Source organism: Callithrix jacchus, chromosome 7 (genome assembly GCF_049354715.1).
Source record: "Callithrix jacchus isolate 240 chromosome 7, calJac240_pri, whole genome shotgun sequence".
In the NCBI taxonomy this organism is placed as follows: Eukaryota; Metazoa; Chordata; class Mammalia; order Primates; family Cebidae; genus Callithrix; species Callithrix jacchus.
Window position 1 is genome coordinate 122,443,944 of NC_133508.1, and position 17,963 is coordinate 122,461,906.

At 39.1% G+C, this 17,963-nt stretch overlaps 1 long non-coding RNA gene across 2 annotated transcripts in view; it reads left to right on the forward strand.

Annotated features, from left to right (window-relative positions):
- The window catches only part of LOC144577034 (uncharacterized), a 46,866-nt gene that overhangs the window by 4,710 nt on the left and 24,193 nt on the right, over positions 1-17,963 (forward strand). Inside the window, exons 2-3 of one of the 2 annotated variants that reach the window (XR_013520216.1) lie at positions 7,458-7,520; positions 17,806-17,943. This is a non-coding gene — a long non-coding RNA (uncharacterized LOC144577034). The remainder of the gene's footprint in view (positions 1-7,457; positions 7,521-17,805; positions 17,944-17,963) is intronic. The other variant, XR_013520215.1, reaches the window with a different exon arrangement.

Here is a 17,963-nt window from a genome sequence, read left to right on the forward strand (position 1 = left end):
AGTTTGCAGTGAGCCAAGGTGGTGCCACTGCACTGTAGCCTGGGTGACAGAGCAACACTCTGTCTCAAAATACAAACAAAAACAAAATAGGAAAAAGAGACTTTTGTTAAATGCACATGTATTTTCTGATGTTTTAGAGATGTATGCTTTAGAATATTCACTGATATTCCAAATTCTCTTATTATATTAATGTATTTGGGATACATAGAGTAACTTGCTTAAGCTCATCAAAATAAGTAAAGAGGAATTCAAATCCCATCTGTCTGATTCCATAAACACTACGCTCCATATTTCCTTGAGTAGAAAATCATACTAGACAGATGATGTAATAATGCTTGCATTGGCTCGAATCTTTGTTGTTATAAATTATTTAGTTGGTCACCTTTCAAAAAAGAGTTTAATAGTTTATGAGCTTTTGTGAAATGCAGCTGAACATTGGGAAGCTGCTTGTTAAACATTTGAATGCTTCTCAGTACAGTCCAACTTAAGGGTGTTAGAACTAAATCCTATAGTCCCATTTAACGATGAATGTATTCATATTAAACCACAATGCAAAAGTGCATCCTGAAATGTACTCTGGTTTTAAACGTAGGACAAGCTACAATTGAATACATTAAAGACAAAATGTACACATCCCCTTAAAACCACAGAAGCACTCAGATGAGGCTATTTCAAAAGTAAAGAGGAGGTGAGAAAAGGGAAAGTGTAGGCTGTCTTTCCTATATGACCTCATTGGACTTCAGGATAACAAATCACTTCATGAAAGAAAGTTGCTCTGTTTCCAAGTTGTCAATCTAATAAATGAAGAAAAATTGATACAATGTCACCATTTGGAAATAATGGATCTAAGCAAAAATCACCAGTGGCTTCTAACATCACAGAAACAGACAACCTGACATACAACCTCTGATCAAGTATACACCATCACCTATTATTTTATTCATGTTAGAGTTCTTAGAAAAATAAAACCTGTGTCTGACCAACCTCGAGATTTGATAACCAATTTCCGGGAATTATAGAAAACAAAGAAGCATGTTAAATAACACCATGGGGATGCAATCAACAAAATCCAGACTGTTGGAAGCTACAGCACAAAGGCCCCAGTTTCTTCGACATATTGTGGTGAATTGACTTTATTTTGATCTGATCTGATCAAACATCTGTTTAGAAAAAATTATAAGCCAATCAGGGCGATTTGAACACTGACTAGATATTTGATACTGAAGAATTATTGTAATTGTAGATGTGGTTTTTTTTTAAAAAAATAGCTCTTTATCTTTTAGAGGTAAATATTGAAATATAGATGAAATGATATAAAGCCAGGGATTATTTTCAAAGTAATTGCAAAGGAAGGAGACTGAGGATATGGAAGAATGAGAATGAGTTTTCAGCTGATAAGTGTTGAAATTGGGTGATGGCTACATGGGGGATTGTTAGACTAGTATCTCTGTTTCTGTACATGTTTGAAATTTTCCAAAATATATTTTTAAAATCTTAACATGAATCAGAATTTTATAATAGATCCTGGCAACTGTTTAAAGCACTACAACTTTGAGGGCAGCCAAATGCAGAGATGGTACGAGAATATTGAAATCTATGGCCAAGAACTGTAATTCCAATCCAGACCTGAGATTATATAATGGATATAACTGGAAATCAAAACTAGTTTAAATCCTAACTTTATTGGTCATATACCCCAAAGCCACTGATCATGGAAATGAACTCTTGCTCATCTTTGCTAATTCTGGACCATTATTCCCCCTTTCTAAAAATCTATAGCTCTTTTGATGTGATATTAAATGATACCCCTGCTTTTTGCTGTTTATAGTCATCTGCTTTTTGTAGTTATCCACTAACTTCCCTCCATTCATTCTAGTGTATCCCTTATTATTTCCTTTTCTTCACCATTTTTCTTGTCATCCTCTTGGTGATTTCATTATTTCACAAAACAGGTCCATCCAATACCCTGGTCTCTTATTTTCTTGAGCTTATTTTCTCTAATAATCTTAACCTCCACTCACCTCAGTCACACAGTCCTAGAGTCTTACATTAGACTTTGTCATAACCAATAACTACAACCTCTCAAAATATCACTTTCTATTTTCTAGCTTACTTCCTCTGGCAGTCAGACTCCATTAATGCTTTGAATCCACTAACCTGTAGTCTCTATCAATCCCCTTCTGTGCTTTCCTCCCTGCTTTCTCTGTTGAGATTGCATGGTCCTCGTAGAATGACTTGCTTGCATATATCACCATGCTCTGTTGTCCCTCTTAATATAATTCTTTGTTTTATCTTTTTTCGGAGAGATGGGGTCTTGCTATATAGCCCAAATCAGTCTCAGACTCCTAGCCTCAAGCAATCATCCCTCTTCTCCCTCCCAAAGTGTTGGAATTACAGGCATGAGCCACTGTACCCAGCCTATTGTCTCTTTCCCATTGTCCTGCTCAGTTGGCAAAACCTCAACCCTGGTTAAAACTGATTTTCCTTCATACTCTGCATTGGCATTTGGAAGGCTTAATGTGGCTGGAGAAAATCACATCACAAACAGTCCCCAGGTATTGCTAGATAACTCCACCAAATATCCCTGGTCCATTCACTCGCCTCTCAACTTTCTGACACCACCACCCTCTCCTTACTCTTAGTTGCCACTTTTCTTCCTGTTACACTGAGATCACAAACAGAAGAGAGTTTCCTTATCCTTCTACCACCAGCTCTACCAGCCCTCTTTATCTTTACTCTGATACTCTGCCACGTCCTCACTGCCCTGTTACAATAGGGCTGCCCCTGCCTCTAACCAAGGCCAAATATCTGGCCTCCTCTACAGCTCTCCTCACCCCTCTTTTCTCACAGCCATCCATTCACGCTGGCTTCCTCCTTGCCCACTAAGCGCACTCCTGCCTCAAGGCCTTTGCATCTGCTGTTTCCTCTGCCTGAAATGATTTCTTCATGACCTACTCCCTTCCTCTACTCAGGTCTCACTTCAAATGTTACCTCCTCAGAGAGACCTTCCCTGAGGTCTACTTTAGATGAGAGACCTCCCCCATCATCTAAAGTAATACCCTTGACATTTCCTATCTACCTCATTTTGCTTTATTTTTCTTTATTATACTTATTACTATTTAAAATTATATTGGATGTCTATTTATTTATGATATTACCACTTTCTAAATGCCAGAACCTCACTTTGCAGAATAGTTCTGTCAGTCATAGGTGTCCCATACATGTTTGTTGAATGAAGAAGATTTTTGTGCCCAAGAGCAAGTTAATATATGTTTCCATTTTCTCCATGGTAAAATTGGTTTGCCATTGCTTCACAGGGTATTGTTAAGAGAATTAAAAGAAGCAACAGTTTTAAACCTTGAAAACATTATGTTCCAGCCAAATCTGGTGGCTCACACCTGTAATCCCAGCATTTTTCGAGGCCAAGGCACATGAAGTTTGAGACCAGCCTTGGCAACATAGTGAGACCCTGTCTCTTTAAAATATACAAATAATTAGTTAGAGGTAATGGCCTGTATCTGTAGTCCCAGCTACTCAGGAGGCTGAGGTGGAAGAATCGTTTGAGTCCCAGTGATTGAGGCTGCAGTGAGCCTAAATGGTGCCACTGCACTCACTCCAGCCTGGATAACAGAGTAAGACCCTGTCTCAAAAAAATAAAAAAACAAAAACAACATTACACTAAGTGAAAGAGGCTAGACACAGAAGATCACATAGTATGATTCTATTTATATGAACTGTCCAGATAGGCACATCCATAGAGTCAGACAGTAGATTAGTAGCTGCCTGAGCCTGGAGGGAGAAGGATGTGAGTGATTTCTAAAGGACATGGGGTTTCTTCCTAGCATGATGAAAATGCTTTGGAATTAGATTGTGATAATGATTGTACAAACTTGTCAATATACTAGACTTTAAAATGGTGAATTTTATAGTATGCAAATTTTATCTCAATTTTTAAAAAGAGGACTATTTTCTTGCCTTGTTATTATTTTGATAGAGTCTCGCTGTCTCGCCCAGGCTGGAGTGCAGTGGCATGACGGCTCACTGAAACCTCCGTCTCCTGGGTTCACGCAATTCTCCTGCCTTAGCCTCCAGAGTTGCTGGGACTACAGGTGCACACCACCATACCCGGCTAATTTTTTTGTATTTTTAGTAGGGACGGGGTTTTACTATGTTGGCCAAACTGGTCTTGAACTTCTGACCTCATGATCCATCTTGGCCTCCCAAAGTACTGAAATTACAGGTGAGAGCCACCGCTCCCTGCCCAAGTTTTGTATTTTTTTTAGTAGAGATGGGTTTTTGCCACATTGGCCAAGCTGGTCTCAAACTCCCTGCTTTTTTATCATTAGCTATCCTTCCAACTAATATTCATGGAAAATCTTAACAAAAAAATGTTTTATTGGAACTTTTAAGAGAGGATTAGAGATATAAATAGCTTGAAATCTACTTCCTTGGGTAATTGTCAGAAATACTGTCACATTCCCAAATGCTAGTTTTTCAATAAAACCTTCAATTCTATAGAGTTTTCATTCAGTATCCTCAGTGGGTTGGTTCTAGAATCCCACTCAGATAACGAAATTCACAGATGCTCAAGTCTCTTATATAAAATGGCATAGCATTGGCATAAAATCTAGGCACATCCTCCTGTCTACTGTAAATCATCTCCAGATTACTTACATTACCTAATATAATGCCTACATTTCACTTCATTCAAGTAGATTCAACACAGTACTCAGTGCATGGCAAATTTGAGTTTTGCTTTTTGGAACTATGTGGAATTTTTTTTCCAAAATATTTTAAATCTGAGGTTGGTTGAATTCGTGGATGCAGAACCTACAGATATGGAGAACCAACTATCTATTCAACAGATAAATAAAAATGACTTCTTAATGTTTACTTTATCAACTACCAAAAAATTCAAATAGACTTACAAAATTAAACAAGTCTTCTGGCCCCCTCAATCTCTCACTTCCACCAAGAAAACATAAACATTTTTCAGCATTTAGAAATAACAGCCTACTTTCATTTCCTGCTGGAAACTCATGGTTCTTTCATGTAAATAAAACCAAAGAACATTACCCTTGTAAGCAAAAACTACCTGGAAAAACCATAATTACACTGAAAAAGTAAACACATCTTTTAGCCTTTTGTATTCTTTTACTGGATAATTTTCTCTAAGATAGACGGTAAGAAGCTATATATTATGTAATCTTTTAGAAATAGCAGAAAACCAATTAAGGGGAGAAACACAAACCAAAAACTACCCGATAACTTACTTTCCTGATTGAAATTATCTTCCGACTGTTCAATTATATGTAAAGAGGGAACTGTGTACCCACAGTTTACTTTCTGGTGCCTCATTTTCATAAGCGCACATACAACTATTAATGACCCTATGATTTTACTATAGAAAAACTCAATTTTATCTCAGTTGCTGTTGTAAATTGTGCATGCCTGGAATTATGGCACACACAAGAAAGTGAGACATAGTATATACAAGGCCAGATGTGTCCATTCAGTGTAGAAATGATAAATGCCAAGAAACGTATTTCGAGTAGATTCTTTTTTTCTTTCAGAAAGAAAGAATATTTTTTCAAAACAAGAAAGTTTTTAAAGTAACACGTTTTCAAAAGGTTATGTGAAAGATTTCGATATTTTGTATATTTGAGATAAATACTGATAAATCACATCAGGAATTTAGGATAGTTTCTTTGCTTTGAAGAGTTCTCTCTCCAATTACTCATCAGAAATTCTTTTCTGCATTATTATACTTTCCATGAAGACTGAGATCGTGTGCTATTCTTTGAATGCATAGGACCCAGCACTGCACACTTCTACCTATCTTTTAAAGCCTGGACGTTAGTCTCAAGTTACATTTCTGTCACCTTAGCATTTTGCTAAACAAGTCGTCCAAGAGTGAACAAAGTTATTTCACACACTAGTACTGAATCCAAGATGAAGAATAGAACTATCTATTTTGTCATCAGAGTAGACAAAATCACCATCTCTGACTCATTCAAGATGAAGCATAGCCAGGTGCAGTGGCTCATGCCTGTAATCCCAACACTTTGGGAGGCTGAGGCAGAAGAATAACTTGAGCCCAGGAGATTAAGTCCAGCCTGGATGACATAGTGAGACTCTGTCTCTACACAAAATTAAAAAAAAAAAACCATTAGCCAGGCATTGCGGTGTGTACCTGCAGTCCCAGCTACTTGGGAGACTGGAGGATCACTTGAGCCCAGGTATTGGAGGTTGCACTGGCACCACTGCACTCCAGCCTGGGCAACAGAGCGAGACTTTTTCTCAGGAAAAAAAAAAAAAAAACATGAGCATTTTCCAAGAGAAGAGCAGCTTGAAAGCTATGTTTCATTGGATAGTCACTGTCAGAAATGCTTTCACATGCTATATTCTAGTTTTTTGATAGAGTCCTCAAGACTACATATTAAACAAATAAATACAGTGGCTTCTTAATTAAGAGACAAGAGGAGCCTACTGAGTCATCAGCAACACTCTCATGGTCACTGAAGAGGTCAGTACCCTATAGAATCTCAGTAATTGCTCTGAAAAAAAAAAAAAAGAAATAACAATTCATGCAAAGACCACTTGATTTTACACATCTACAATAGGGTTTCAAACTCAGTGCCTATAGGGGCCAGGCAGGTCCTGCCAATGAGTGTTCAAGTCCAGACATAACAACCAGAAGACTTAGTAAAAAAGAACAAGTACTTTCTCAGCCTATGGTCATGATAAAACTTCCCTCTCTTGCCTTATTTTTCATCATTATAATCTTAATATCAGCAGAAGCCTCATGTTTGCACAGAATTTTATGAGTAGTAAACTGTTTTTACTTTACCTCTTAGTCTGATTCTCACCAAAAGCCTTTGGGAGTAAATAAGCAGAACAGAGATGACCGTAACCACATTCAGGTAAGATAGCTGAGACCTAGAAAGGGCAAGATATTTAATCATTAGGCTTGAGGAGGATGCAACCCCAGTTTTCCAAGCTTCTAGTAAAAATCTCATCATTTTAAAAAGCATATTTTATCTAATGAAAGTGATGCTTTCTTTAAAATCATAGATAACATTAAAACATAGAAAGCAAAAATAAACAAAAAGAAAAATCTCGTTTAACCACTCCCAAAGCCACAATTATTAATATGGAATTCAGTTTTCAACTTCACATGAAGAGTAGTTGCTGGAAATTGTGTTTTCCAATATTTCAACCTTATAAGTAGTACTAAAAATAATATTCTAGTAATATAGAACAATTATCTTAGAGCATGATGTTTTATTGTAAACAGTTTTGGTACTTGCTAGTATGTTGGATCTAACATGTCCAAGGAAGGAAAAAGTTAAAAACTTATTTTACAATGAGAACATCAAATGAACCAGTAGGAATGTCATTTCTACCAGGATCTCTGTGAAATTACATTGGTGGTAAATGTTTTTCTTTAAATGCAGAAGAGATTCACCAACCTATTTGAGGATTCTGAAAAGTGAATAGTAGCAGATGGATTGCAGAAGGTGAGAGTTCAACGGATTACCAAAATGATGACAAGTTTACATTTTTTTTTCTTTTTCTTTCAGTATCTCTTAACCTGAATGTAATGCAGCCTTAAACCTGGAAGTGGGCACTGGGACCCAAAAAGGGACAGCTCCAGGAGAAACCCTCTAGGTTTCTCTTACAGAGTTGGTTAGGAACTCCTAATGCTCAGAGAAAATACAGAAGTCCTTGGGGTTTTTTCTTCTCTCTGTTCTGTTGGGTTCCAACTCTCAAGCAGTCCTGTAGGGGTGATGGTGGAGATCACAATAGGAGCCTGCAGGAGCCAACCCTCTAAGAGAAAGGAACCTTTCTGAATGGTGGAACCATGGCTCCAAGAGAGCGGGGCAAGCCCCTGTTTCCTTTTTTTCTCTCTCTCCATCCTTCTGCTACTTGGCCTTGAATGTAAGCACAGTTACAGAAGTGTGCAGCAGAGACAGGTAACTAAAGCCTCAGCTTGGTAGCCAAAGAACAAAAACAGGGAACACCAGGGGACTAGAAAGAACTATAGAAACTGGGGAGATGGTTTATGAACTCCTGGGCTCACCAGTGAGCTCTGCATACATGATTCTGATTCTAATCAGGACACAAAGACTCTGAAATCCAAACCAACAAACACGCCACCATCCAGGGCCCAAAATGGCCACCAGATGACCCATATGTGGGACAAATCTGAATAACACAACAGTCTTAAAAAGTTGAGTTGACATTAGAACCACAGCTCACAGGAAGTCGGTTGAAACTTGCAGCCTTAACCTAACCAGGTCAATTGTCTGCTGAAAAAAACAAATGAGAAAAATCAACATTCACTATGGAATTTAAGTAAGACCCAGAGTTTCAGAATATGATATTCAATATGTCCAAGAGACAATCCAAAATTACTTGGAGGTAGTCAGGCATGGTGGCTCATGCCTGTAATGCCAGCACTTTGGAAGACTTAAGTGGGAGGATCACTTGAGGTCAGGTGTTCAAGACCAGCCTGGGCACCATAGCAAGGCCCTATCTCTACAAATAATTTTAAAATTACTTGTAGTACAAAGAACCAGGAAAATCTTAACTTGCCTGGGAAATGATAACAGACACCAGTACAAACATAACACAGATGTTGGAATTATCTGACAAAGACTTTAAAACAGCTATTATATAAATGCTTTACCAAACACTTATGAACACTCTTAAAACAAGTGGAAAATAGAAAGTCTCAGAAAAAAAAAAGGAGACATGAAGAACCAAATGGAAATTTTAGAATTAAAAAATACAATGGCAAAAAAGAAAAAAACACCTTTACTCAATAGGCTCAAAAGAAAGATAGAGATGACAGAGGAAAGAATCAATGAACTTAAAGATATGTCAGTAGAAACTTTCCAATTTGGGCCAGGCACAGCAGCTCACACCTGTAATTCCAGCACTTTGGAAGGCTGAAGTGGGAGGCTCATTTAAGCTCTGGAGCTTGAGACCATCCTGGGCAACATAGTGAGGCCTTTGTGTCTACAGAAAAGAAAGAGAGAGAGAAAGAAAAGAAGGAAGGAGGGAGAGAGGGACGGAAAAGACAAGAAAGAAGAAAGAAAGAAAGAAAAAGAGAAAGAAAAAAAGAAAATTAGCTAGGCATGGTGGCACATGCCTGTAGTCACAGCTACGTGGGAGGCTGAAATGGGAGGAGTGCTTGATCTCAGGGGTTTTCTAGCCTGAGACCCTGTCTCAGGAAAAAAAAGAGAAAGAGAGAGAGAGAATGAGGAAGAAAGAAAAGAGAGAGAGAAAGAGGAAGAAAGAAAGAGAGAAACAGAAAAAGAAAACTTTCAATCTGAACAACAGAGGAAAAAATACCTTTTAAAAAATGAATGCAAGCTCAGGGGCCTGTGAGTTAATAATAAATAGTCTAACTTTCCCAGGCTGGACAACATGGCAAAGCCTCGTCTCTAGAAAAATGCAAAAATTTGCTGGATGTGGTGTTGTGTGCCTGTAGTCCCAGGTGCTCAGGAGACAGGAAGATCACTTGAGCCTGGGAGGTTAAGGCTACAATGAGCTGTGATCATACCACTGCGCTCCAGCCTGAGTGACAGAGTAAGACCCTGTCTCAAAAAAAAAAAAAAAAAAAAAAAATCTGATTTCTATATAATTAGGGTTCCAAAAGAAAAACAGTATGGTGCTGAAAAAACATTTAAAGACATAATGACTGAAAACATCACAAGTTGAGCAAAAGACATAAACATAGAGATTTTAAAAATTCAGTGAACTCTGAACAAGATAAAGCCAAAGAAATCCATGCCCAGAAATTATAATCAACTTACTAAAATCTAAAGACAAAAATAATCTTAAAAGTAGCTAGAGAAAAATGATGCGTACCTATAAGAGGGCCAGTGATTTCAGTGAATGCAGATTTGAGCCTTGGAGATCAGAAAAAAATGTTGCAAGAAAAGAGCTGGAAACTCAGAATTATATACCCACCTAGCACAGGAATAAAGTGAAATAAAAATATTCTCAGAGGAAGGAAAACTGTGATAATTCATTGCCAGCAAATCAGCTCTAAAAAATTGTTAAGTTCTTCAGATAAAATAAATAAATTTGATTAGAGTGTTCAACCTACTCAAATTTAATAAAATTACTGATACGTTTCAGCCAGGCATGGTGGCTTACACCTGTAATACATGTACTTTGGGATCTCTTGAGCCCAGGAGTTTGAGACCAGCCTGGGCAACATGGTGAAGCTTTGTCTCTACAAAAAACACAAAACTTAGCTGGGCATTGTGGCATCTGCCTGTTGCTCCAGTTACTCAGGAGGCTGAGATGGGAGGATCACTTGAGCCCAGGAGGCAGAGGCTACAGTGAGCTATGATCATGCCACTGCACTCCAGCCTGGGCAGCAGAGCAAGATCCTGTCTCAAAAAAAAAGTTGTTATGTTTGGATTTAGGTCTATCCTTTTATTATTTGTTTTCTGTCTGTTCTCTCTGTTATTGTTTCACATTTTCTCTATTCTTTGGGGTTTTTAAATATTTTTTCATATTCCATTTTGATTTATGGCAATTTGGACTCTAGCTCTTAGTATAGTATTTTTTAAATTAGTTGGCCTGGGGATTAATATACATACTTAACTTTTCACAGTCCACTTAAAATCAATATTTTATCCCTTCAAGTGGAATTTAGAAACCTCCCAACATACAGACCTTCTTACCCTCCCCACTTTATAATAGTCTTAGCTTTCTCTTATATCTATGTATATGTTGAAACTCCATCAGAGAATGTTAAAGTTTTGCTTGTTTTCTTTCTTTCTTTCTTTCTTTTTTTTTTTGAAGTGGAGTTTCTCATTGCCCAGGATGGAGTGCAATGGCGCGATCTTGGCTCATGCCACCTCCACCTCCTGGGTTTAAGCAATTCTCCTGCCTCAGCCTCCCAAGTAGCTGGGATTACAGGTGCCCGCCATCATGCCTAGCTAATATTTGTATTTTTAGCAGAGATGGAGTCTCACCATGTTGGCCAGTCAGGTTTCAAACTCGTGACTTCAGATGATCCATACACCTCGGCCTCCCAAAGTGCTGGAATTACAGGCATGAGCCACTGGGCCTAGTCTCAAAAGTTTTGCTTTCAACCATCAAATATACTTTGAAGAACTTAAAAGGTAAATACTAGTCTACTATGTTTATCTGACTAGTATTCCCCTCCTTCATTTTTTCAATGAAATTATTTGGTAGAATGAAAGTGCATGTTTTTCTTCTTTTTTTTTTTTGAGACGGAGTTTCGCTGTTGCTACCCAGACTGGAGTACAATGTCACGATCTCGGCTCACCGCAACGTCCGCCTTCTGGGTTCAAGCAATTCTCCTGCCTCAGCCTCCAGAGTAGCTGGGACTACAGGCGCACACCACCATGCCCAGCTAATATTTGTATTTTTAGTAGAGACGGGGTTTCACCTCATTGACCAGGATGGTCTCGATCTCTTGACCTCGTGATCCACCCGTCTTGGCCTCCAAGAGTGCTGGGATTATAGGCGTGAGCCACCGCGCCCAGCCGCATGTTTTTCTTCTTAACAAGACTGACCTGGTTACCAACTGCTGAGAGTCTAATCTGCCATCAGCCTAGTCCACACTGAGTCTACTTTTTTTTTTTGAGACGGAGTTTTGCTGTTGTTACCCAGACTGGAGTGCAATGGCACGATCTCGGCTCACCACAACCTCCCACAACCTCCGCCTCCTGGGTTCAAGCAATTCTCCTGCCTCAGCCTCCCAAGTAGCTGGGACTATAGGTGCACACCACCATGCCCAGCTAATTTTTGTATTTTTAGTAGAAACGGGGTTTCACCTTTTTGACCAGGATGGTCTCGATCTCTTGACCTCGTGATCCACCTGCCTTGGCCTCCCAAAGTGCTGGGATTATAGGTGTGAGCCACCGTGCCCGGCCAAGTCTACTTCTTATGGGGGAGCCCAGCACCATGGTAGCAAGTTGATGGTGCTGGATCTCTTCCAACATGGAGGTAATTTGTTCTATGACTAGAAACATATTCATAATATAAATTTGCATTTCCTACCTACAACACATCTGCCAGTGCCATCATCCATGGACTTTACAGAATGCATTATTCTCTGTCATAACTTTGATTCTGTATAAGGAGTTCGATAAAAGACAGGTAGCGTAGGATATGTGCTCCAATTTCATGGTCTTAACACTTATCCCATCACCCAGAAGCAGATAACCTGCTAGAATTGGTGGAATGTAGCTGGGTGCAGTGGTATGCACCTATGGTCCCAGCTACTCAGGAGGCTGAGGTGGGAGGATTGCTTAAGCTTGGGAGGCAGAGGCTACAGTGAGCCAAAATTGTGCCACTGCACTCCAGCCTAGGTGACAGCGTGACACCCTGTCTCAGAGAGAAAGAGAGAAAGAAAGAGAGTTGAATGACCTCCTGAAGCCTTGGTTATGGTGCCAACTGGGAGACAACCTCCTTTAAAAGGATGATGTTGGCCGGGCGCGGTGGCTCAAGCCTGTAATCCCAGCACTTTGGGAGTCTGAGGTGGGTGGATCATGAGGTCAAAATATCGAGACCATCCTGGTCAACATGGTGAAACCCCGTCTCTACTAAAAATACAAACAATTAGCTGGGCATGGTGGCACGTGCCTATAATCCCAGCTACTCAGGAGGCTGAGGCAGGAGAATTGCCTGAACCCAGGAGGCAGAGGTTGCGGTGAGCCAAGATCGTGCCATTGCACTCCAGCCTGGGTAACGAGCAAAACTCCGTCTCAAAAAAAACCAAAAGGATGATGTTTTATTTTACAAAATGTAGTACATACTTTATAGCAGCAACCAATATAGGATATTATTTATGCGGTAGCAACAATATAGGAGTCCCAGAATTAAAGTGTAGCATCACAGAGTAGACGTTTCTCCTCATTATTATGTCTCAACTGTCTCACAGAACTTGCGATTCATGTCCCTGAAACTTTGTGCTCTTTTGGCTTAGAGGCCTTAATCCCCATGAAAGGAATGCACCCATCAAGGGACACAAAAATATCTCATTGAATTGTAATTTGAAACTATAACCTGGTAATTTTGGGCTCCTCATGCCATTGAACTAACAGATAAGAAGAGAGGTGAATCAGTCAGCCATTGCTGCAGTAATAACTGAATAATAAAAACAACCACAAAATATCAGAGGCATATAACAATGAATATTTACCTTTTGCTGATAGGTCTGCAGATCAGTTGGGGCAGCTCTGCTATCAGACTACAGGTCAGCTTGGCTACACATGCCTCACTCTGCCGCCTGGCTGAAGTGGCTACCTGTGGCATGCCTCTAAAGTCTTAGGCTTGGAACTGGTATGTCATTTCTGCTGTATTTCATTGGCCAAAGAAAGCTGCAAGACCAAGACCAAGGATACATATATTCAACTTTTCTAATCCCTGGGCTTTGAATTTCTAACTAGTTCCTATGGGCTGGTTTTAGTTTTCCTCAAACCTACTTGATACTTGATACTACCGGGCATTCCATTTCTTTGGATAGCTGCTGACAGGGGTCCCTCCCTGATCTCTTCTCATATGGAATCTAGTGATGCAAAACTAACATTTCTGGAGATCCAACTCTGTGCCAAGGACTAAATCATATATTATCTCATTTATCCTCATAACTCTGAGAAATAGGACTTCCTATCTCAACTTCACAGATGAGAAACCTAAGGCTTAGTTAGGGAGGGAAAGTAACTCATCCAGGGTCACAGAACTGGTAACTGACTCTTAGAATTCACATGAAAAAAAAAAAATCTGATTTGAAAGCTAAAGCTTTCCTTCTGTATCTTATTCATTCCCAAAATACCCAGCTCTTTAACCCCCCAACTTTAGCCACAGGCTTATCCCTTTGTTTACTGAAGCTTGAGTTCTAGCTGTTGTCTTCGGAAAATCTGATCGGGTCATTTCATAGCCTTAGGACAAATGTTCACTGAAAAGTCAAACAAAGACTTTTGATTAAAGGGTTCCACAAAGATTTGGTGACAGAGGCAGGACCCAACTGTTGGCTGGTAGAGATGAGTGGGAAGGCATCCACCCTTGTGGAACAACATGAACAAAGACAGAGAAGTGGGAAAGTACACAGTGTGCTTGGGAATAACAAGGAATCAGCTTCAACAAGAACGTGGGGTCAACTTCTAGGTAAGACTTGAAAGAGGGAGAAGAGGTTTAACATCCCATTTAGGGAAATGACTGCAGTGAGGTGGTGTGTGAAAGAGGATTGAGTGCTTTTTCCCCAAATGGAAATCACAATGAAGTAAGTAGCAGTTATTGCCAAGACCTGTCAAGGCTGAAGAAAAGCAAAGATTTCATTACATATCATTACATTAACAAACGAATAATCCAAACTATAAACTAATTCTCCGTGTAAACATTCCAGAACTACTGCTGGAGAAACACAGAATATTTGGAGTGCTAAAGAAGATGTGTGAATGAGGTCAATTACAGACCAAGATAGAAAGGCAAAGAGGGATCAGGAAGATGAGTTATAACTGGAAAGCTTATCAATGGAAGAGGTGGCCAGAAATCTCCCTTTGGGAAGGCATGGAGAAGATAGCCATCAACATAAGCAAGAAATGTAAAGGCCAAAATTGAACTCATAATTTAATGAAAGGTTTTTTTAGAAATTCACAATGGATTTCTCTCCAAACACAAAGATTCTAGTAATATAAAATTCCATCCCATTAATGTAATTTTTATACATGGAAATGGACACTTTCACCATAAATGATCTCCCTGTACCCTTTAGAGAGGCAGTGATTTCTGAACCAATAAAAATAAGAATCATCAATGATTTCTGATTACCTATAGTGAGAGAAAAGGAAGGATGAAATGATACTGTTCTGTGTCCTTTGAAAGAGAAGCAATGGGTCAACGTTGCTCACTTGGTTCATTTAATGTGTCCTCAGAGCATGATAAATCCATTTAGAAAACATGGGCTTGATTTCATTGGCATAGTGAAATGTTCTAAAGCTTTGGACTTTAGGGGCTGTCATTTAACTTTTGAACAGTGACAAAATTTTAGTGCAGAAAACTTCTCAAGTTAGTTATCATATCTATTTCCATTCTAAATTCTAAATGGGGAGCTCTTTCCTAAGTTTTATCAATTTTACCATACTTTTTATTTCTTTCTCTTTGTAGAGATAGGGTCTTGCTCTGTCACCCAGGCTGGAGTGCAGTGGTGTGATCTTGGCTCACTGCAACCTTAACCTCGGGCTCAAGCAATCCTCCTCTCTCAGCCTCATCAGTAGGAAGGCTACAGTTGTGTGCCACCATGTGTGGCTAATTTCTTTTCCTTTTTTTTTTTTTTTTTTGAGATGGAGTCTCGCTCTGTCACCCAGGCTGGAGTGCAGTGGTGCGATCTTGGCTCACTGCAACCTCCACCTCCTGGGTTGAAGCGATTATCCTGCCTCAGCTTTCTGAGTAGCTGGGACTACAGGCGTGTGCCACCATGCCGGGCTAATTTTTGTATTTTTAGTAGAGACAGGGTTTCACCATATTGGCCAGGCTGGTCTTGAACTCCTGACTTGTGATCCACCTGCCTCAGCCTCCCAAAGTGCTGGTATTATAGGCGTGAGCCACCATGCCCGGCTTTTCCTATTTTTTGTAACAATGAGGTCTCACTATATTGCCCAGGCTAGTCTCAAACTTCTGGCTCGTGATCCTCCTGCCTTGGTCTTCCAAAGTGCTGGGATTACAGGTGTGAGCCACCACACCCAGCCATGCTTTTTCATATCTCCACATTTTCTTAAGTGACACACTTGATCCTGAACACTTCTCCCCTTCACACCTCCAACTCTCTGCTGCTTAAGCCCTTCAGGGTCTTATTGCTTATAGAATTCATTCCAAAATCCCTTCCTCAGCCTACAAGAGCCTGCATGATGTGGCTTTTACCTGCCTTTATATCTTCACTGTCTTAGTCTGTTCCAGCTGCTAGAACAGGATACCATAAACTGGTGGCATATAAACAACAGAAATTTATTTATTACAGTTCTGGAGGCCAGACAGTCCAATACAAGGTGGCAGTAGATTTGGTGTCTGGTGAAGGCCCACTTTCTGGTTCATAGATGAAACCTGCTCACTGTATCCTCACATGGTAGATGGGGCAAGAGACCTCTCTCGGGCCTCCTTTGTAAGGAGACTTCTCAGAACTGTTGTGTCAACCATTTTTACACCAAATACAGGTGTCCCTGGAACTGTCATGGCGCTAGTGGGTGATTTAGCATGTTAGTGGGCATATAATAAGGTCCTAAGTGAGACTTATGTCAAATCTAGCACCGTGTTGGGTCCAGTCGGGTCTTAGCCAGCTTGATCTACATTCTGGTTTTTGGGATCTTATAAGCCCCTAGCTTCTGTAGGTATTTCAACAGTTTCCTTTTACTAGTCATGTGAAACTGCTGCCTGGAATTTTCTATTCTCCTGCAGCCACCCTGTATTATTTCTGTCTCGCATTAGTTCAGGTTGCTACAAAATAAATTGCCTCAATGTTGTTTATTTAATATTAAAATTGTGGCAATATTTTAAATGGGAAAACCTGGCAATTCTTGCCACCTTCATATCAAAGAGTTAATGCTGGGAGCAAATAAAGTTGAAAAGTTCTTCCAGACTTAAATATATGCTACGAAGTAATATCTTCAAAATGACTGTCCTAACAAAAAAAAAATAGGAAGGATAAAATAAGTCATTGTTTAACATTGGATACTTAACTACTGTCTACCACCATGGAGCTAGTTCTATTAAACTATACCTCTTAAGAAAATAGTACCTTGGCATATATATTAAATGCTAAATATGCTTTAAATAACTGGTATTTATAAATATAATTGAAATAACTGGCATATATAACTTCTGTTTTGCTTTACAGAATGCTAACATTGATAAGTTAATGAAATGCACATTAAGGAAGATAATGGTTTTTTAAATTTATGTCAAAGCACATTTAATTTAATATCAAGAGTGCAATACAAAAGGCCCAAATACAATGAAGGAACACATTCCCCCATTAACACCAATGACAATGCTCTTTTAAACATGTGCCTGTTAAATGGAACGGGGATTTCATAAAATTCACTAAAAAAATAATGCAGCGAGTCTCATCACAGCTAATATCCTTATATAGTCTAGTTGTGAAATGAATAATAGAGGGAGAAACAGAAGTCTTTAGTCTGTGGCACACTGTGTCTTCAGTTTGAAGGAATGAAAACCTTGAGATTTTTAAGTCATGAATTGAACATGTAAAATTCATGACTTTCTTAATAATAGAAATGAATAATGCTTCAAACTGTTTAAACCTGAAGTTTGATACCACACCTTCATGTTTGTACAGTCCTCTACAGTTTTTGCAACCATTCAAAGTACAAACTATTGAATAAAACCACACTGATTTAAGGCTCAAGCAAGTAATTTAGAGCCCCAAACTAAATGGTTAAATATATGCACTACTTGTACAGACATCTATTATTTGATTCTCTCATGACTATTAAAAGTTGGTTCTCAGCAAATAAACCCTTTAAAGGCAAAATTCATCTCATTTGTGTTTTGACCCAGAAGTTCAACAACAATCATGAAGTCCACAGTCTTATTGGCAAAACTGATACAGAGTGTCTCTAAGTCACTATGCTCAAGGTTAAGAGTGATGCATATTCCATTTTTACATTTTACTGGAATTTTACATGTTCAATTCATGACTTAAAGATCTCAAGGTTTTCATTCCTTCAAACTGAAGACACATTGTGCCACAGACTAAAGACTTCTATTTCTCCCTCTATTATTTTCTTCAAACAGAAACATTTCTCAAGTGTCTACATGTTCTAGAAAGGGAGTTTTTCGGAGGTGAACACTTCTTTGGAATAGTCCGTCGCCATCAGGCCTATGAAGCAAGGGGAAGGGGAAGAGAAAAAGCTGAAACACAAGGTTCATCTGGTAAGTTTTACATTAACCAT